Source organism: Schistocerca americana, chromosome 1 (assembly GCF_021461395.2).
Source record: "Schistocerca americana isolate TAMUIC-IGC-003095 chromosome 1, iqSchAmer2.1, whole genome shotgun sequence".
Classification (NCBI taxonomy): Eukaryota; Metazoa; Arthropoda; class Insecta; order Orthoptera; family Acrididae; genus Schistocerca; species Schistocerca americana.
Window position 1 is genome coordinate 771,879,865 of NC_060119.1, and position 6,000 is coordinate 771,885,864.

Below are 6,000 nucleotides of genomic sequence, written 5' to 3' on the forward strand. Positions count from 1 at the left end.
CAATCTTAGCATATGTTCTCCATCAGAAATTCCTTCCTGAACCAATAACCGATAACTAACTGTGTATTCTAGTAATTAGTTTTTCATCGGTGGGAACGATCGTGTAGTACGCTGTATTGTTCTTCAAGACTTGTGAGTCCAGAAGATGATACAGGCAATTTTACTTTGTATTGACATCACTGAAAGATGTCATAAGAGATGTATGATCTTTTGGTGAAAGACACGGAAGTAAAGTATTGGCTGCCTATTTGTAAAGATCATTTCAACAGCAATGGTTCGAAGATTAGTTGCCAAGCTCATGTCGTTACATGCAGCTATAAAAATTTGTTTTATTTCATTTGTTAGATATAAGTATTAACTTCTTTATGCTTTAGGTGAAAAAATTCTAAAAGTTACAAATGTTCAAATATGTGTGAATTTCTAAGGGACCAAACTGCTGAGGTCATCGGTCCCTAGACTTACACATTAATTAAACTAACTTAAACTAACATGCTATGAATAACACACACACACACACACACACACACACACACACACACACTCATGCCCGAGGGAGGATTCGAACCACCAGCGGGAGGGACCGCGCAGTCCGTGACATGGCGCCTCTACCCGCGCGGCCAACTGAACAAAAGGGAAGTATCATATCTTGTGACTTAACAAGAAGCTGGTTCCGATTAAGGCTCTGCAGACCACATAGAATTCGTGAATACACTGCCTGACAAAAAAACGAAGCACCTGGAAGAAGTTATTAGATGAAAACGTAACTTTGTACACGTACACAAACACATACACACAGTTGGTGGGTATTTGAATGATTAATAGTTGCAATTCTCTGTGACAAGTAGAACGGTTACCAGAGCGCATTAGAGTTGCTTGTGTTTAGTGATACTGTGAAGGACACCGAGATGCCGCGTACTTACTTATGGGGTATTCCGATGTGACAGTGGCCCAGTGTCGGGCTACATGGCAGGCTTATGAATCGTCAAGGTTTCGGTCAACTACATCTGATCCCCACAAGGAAGAATTCAAACAGCGCGCCAAGCACATTTTAACACCTGCATATTCACGCATGCCAGCCGAGATTCCCTGCAACATTCTGTGTCATCCTGCACTATTGATCAGAGACTAGCACACTCGGCCTAGAGAGTTACCGTCTCATGTGTAGGCTACCGTTAACACCACACCACAAACAGCTGCGTTTGAAGTGGTGCTGTGACAGGGAAGCATGGACTCATGATGAATAGCGTCACACTGTGTTCAGCAATGAATCGTGGTTCAGCACTATCCCAGATGACCAGCATTGGCGAGTATGGCAGCGACCTGTGGAGTGGCCACATATCTTTCAATGTTTTAGAGAGACACAGCGGTGTTACCCGTGGCGTCGTAGTGTGGGGAGCCATCGGGTTCGACTTTGCGACTTGTAATGATTGAGGGAACTCCGACAGCGCAATGATGCATCACAGCTATCCTACGTCCCCAGGTGTTACTTCTACTGCAACAGTACCACGGTGCCATTTTTCAACAGGGCAATGCTCCATCACACACGGCACTTGTCTCTATGAACTGTCTGGGTTATGCTGAGATCCTCCCATTGCCAGATCTGTCCCCGGTAAAACGTGTGGTATCAGCTCTAATGTCAACTCCGCACCAGTGCCAGTTCCATGATAATGAAGAACCAATTGTCTCAGGACAGAATCCAACAGCTTTATGACAATTTCCCAACCGAATTAGCACATGCATCCACGCAATGGTGGTGCAACGTCATACTGAGAAGAGGTCATCGGTCCATAGATTTACGCACTTCAGTCCGGAACTGCGCGACTGCTACGGTTGCAGGTTCGAATCCTGCCTCGGGCATGGATGTGTGTGATGTCCTTAGGTTAGTTACGTTTAAGTAGTTCTAAGTTCTAGGGGACCGATGACCTCAGATGTTAAGTCCCATATTGCTCAGAGCCATTTGAACCATTTTTAACGCATTAATTACACTAACTTTAACTTACGCTAAGGACAACACACATACCCATGCCTGAGGGAGGACTCCAACCTCCGGCAGGAGTTCGTGACATGGCCCCTACAACCACGCGGCCACTCCACGCGGTAATTTGTTTCGATTTTGTATTCACTGAAATATCATCACATGCCTTCTCAAATTGTGAAGTTTCATTTGGTTTCCTCCTCCCCTTCTGACTGCTTCACTTTTTTTTTTGTCAGGCTGCTTGCTTATTCATGTGTGCCATGCCACTGTATTCTCGTTTCACGAGATGTTAAATGCTTTAAAAGAACAGTACATCAATCCATAAAAACTGTAGTTACTTCCATATCTCGATAAACAAAAATGTTGTGATTATTAACCATGTGAAGAAATACCTGTCTTTTTGTGTGCTATTATTTGAAAAAAAAGTTTTGATACCCTGAACCGTTTATGAAATACGGCTTGTATTAACGCCACGTGATTCACGATGTGCATGGACGAAACTGGGCACACTTCGCGCAACTCTGCCGCAGATATAAAAAGAATATCTGCTTTCAGCTTTAAATAAAACGTCGATAGGATAGCGACATTTCATGTCAGCAATGTATGACCTAAAGTGAATCACATGCAGAGTCTACGCAATGTATTTTATCATGCACACTCTTAAAATTTCGTGCAACAGCTATAACAAATAACGAAAAGAAATCCAGTCCATCAGAAAGCGAAGATGCGAGGCTATAAAATAAGTTTCCTTCACTGAATAGCTTTTTAAAAAATTGCATAAGAATTATTTCACAGCAGCTGGCACGTCTGCCACAGCGCAGTCATCACATACGTAACTCTTCCAGGAGTTAGGCATTATGACTGCACCTTCTCAATTGAGGATGACAGGTACGTCCATACCCACAAGACTAGCGAAAAGAGTAGCCTTTGTTATCCATTATTACAGCTGTCAGTGGCTCACAAAGGAGTTCAAGACGCAGCAACAAAAATTGGTGATCATTTGCGCAATATGTATCAAACGTCTTACAAGTAGCATAACAAGTTTTAAATCTAACCTAAAATCGTTTCTCCTGAGTAAACTCCTCCTACTCTGTTGACGAGTTCCTATTTAAAAACTAGTAGGCAGTAAAAAAATAAAACCTAGTTTTTTTAAGAGTAGCTGCATGAATAGGACAAAAATATATATACACTAATCACGTATACATATTACGTAAACTAACTCTTTCCACATCATTTCCATAAAAAAATCGTTCAAATAATCTATGGAACACGTAACTAACTAACTACCTAATTTACATCCGGCTTAAAGCGGAACAATTCGACGATGGCATACCAAGATGCCCTGACGCAGCCTCCATGACAACGGTGCCGATGCTGCTAACTTTTCCGCGCAGAATGTCCTAGTGGAAACCGGTCTATACGTAATGGCCACGTTATGGCGTACGGACCCGTGTTATTAGTATTACACCCGTTACAGAATGAAGTATTTGCAAATTGAAAGGATGTCGGTTGCACAATGTACGGTCACTGTGATTTACTGTAGAATTACACATAAAATGGTTCCGTAAAACTACACATTTTTATGTTGCGGAGTATACACTTACATGTGCGGGACTCCGTGTTGTTTTACTCTTTCTTTGGATTCTATACAGCCGTAAGCAAGCACACACGCGCAAAAATAAACTTTGTTACTGCACAAATTCACACGCAACATGAACCCACAGTGACTCTACACAAATACCACTTCTGAAGCTAGTCTCTCTAAACGACTGATGTTACTACGTATAATCTGTCCTTTAGTGTAGCTTATCAATGTAACCCTTCTCTTTTCTCCTCCAAGGGTAGAAAACAAGGCAGAAAGAATCGAAACAATTGTGAAAAATTGTTGCAAACAAGCATTATAACTACAAGAAAAAGAAGATTTCAATAGATGTGGCGAGCGACTATGAAGCTTTGTACGCTTGAAACTCGAAAAGACAAGTGAACACAGCACAAGAAGAATCATCGAACTATTCGCATCGCATTTAAAATCAAGATGCATCTGAGAGTGACAGGACTTTGTGTCACGCGATGAAACGCCACGCAAGTGCTGTGAGACTGAAAGCAGCAAAGAGCTTTCAGAAAATTTGGAGGCAGACAGAGAACGATAAGATAGCAGGAGATTACGGTCGAAGTCCGTGTTTTCCTTTGGCTTTTTATGGGTAAAAAATATCAGCTTCCGCGCGCTTCGGCGTCGTCCTCGCAGCCTGTGTTCCTCTGTTATGCACACTAGCTGATTCCTGGGGGTAGACGACAATGATGCATCTCATTTCACCTTACTTGGTGTGGGGGGGGGGGGGGAGGCAGACGGGAGGGGGGTGGAAGTGAACGTGGAGGGGGACACAGCTGGGTTGGTAAACACGATGACGCAAGAAACGTACAGGCAGTTGCCTCGTGATGACTGGGTGTTGTGTGCTGTCCTTAGGTTAGTTAGGTTTAAGTAGTTCTAAGTTCTAGGGGACTGATGAGCATAGTTGTTAAGTCCCATAGTGCTCAGAGCCAGCCTACAGGCAATTCCCTGGATGTACATCCAAAATCTGAACAATCACTTTGAAGGCCAAAACTGTCTTAAAAACCAAAAGACGTGTTTCAAGTATACAATACCCATCCGCAGGTGTACAACTTCATATAGTAACTACTGTATCCTGAAGTATGAAACACCCGTATGTTGTTATTTTTTTCTTTTTTGTGGCTGAAGCGATTGTATTAAATATTGGCACAGTCAGAGATGGCCCTCACACACAATCTCTGTTACAGGAAGCAGACGGTGTAGAAGTCTATTTATTACTCTGCGACCCCTCCGTGACAAGAACATTGGACTTAATTGCATCATTCGAAATGTTCAATTTGTAGTGAGTTTCTAGTCGCTGTATCCACAGCGCAAGGATGTAGCCAGGATTTTGTTAAATAGGACCTTAAATAGACTCGTATTTTTTCATTTTATTCTGAAAAAGAATTATTTATTTATTCTACGTACATAATGTGCCTTTGAGAGGCCTTCGGACAAATAGTATTTGGTCTATAGTATTAAGCAAGAAAGGCTTTTCTTAAAAAAAGTACAACATATATTCACAACTGTACATGTATATACTTTTTTAGCAAAGAAATCTTATATATAGATATATGACAATTCTCATAAGAATTTTTTGCTAAGAGAACACAACTCAGTCTTCTAATACAAGTTTCACTGTTGCAGAGCAGAAGAATCTTAACTTTGGGTTGAGTAGCTTATAAAGTTAAATGGATTCAAATCTCTTTTTGCAACACCTTCTACAATCTTATATTTAATTTACGACTTATCTGAAACCAAGTCAGAATTTCTTCAGCACACAAAAGCATCAATAGCTCTTCAATTCACATTCACATTTTATTAATCCTTCATTTCACTAAAATTTTTCAATTTCCTTAAGTGATCAAGGACTGTTTAAAACATTATTATTTCAACAGTCAACTTGAAACCACAGCAACTAGACTGATTTATAAAACAAAACGGAATACACAAATGCCCGCATCTCGTGGTCGTGCGGTAGCGTTCTCGCTTCCCACGCCCGGGTTCCCGGGTTCGATTCCCGGCGGGGTCAGGGATTTTCTCTGCCTCGTGATGGCTGGGTGTTGTGTGCTGTCCTTAGGTTAGTTAGGTTTAAGTAGTTCTAAGTTCTAGGGGACTGATGACCTTAGATGTTAAGTCCCATAGTGCTCAGAGCCATTTGAACCATTTTTTTTTTTTTTTTTTTTTTTTTTGGAATACACAAATACTGTGAGTTACAGTTTTGAGATCTTAAGACTGATTCACGCATTAATTTCAGCTAGACTTCTAATGTAACGACCTCATAAAAGGGTTTGTGTCTATCCTTGATAATATGGTTATACGGTCTTTGATGCCAACAGACTCCTGTAAGATGTAAAACATACACTGTCGTTTATATGACGTTTATTTACAAATACGTTATAGTTGTAACAGTAGGACTCACTGTTTCAGGCATATT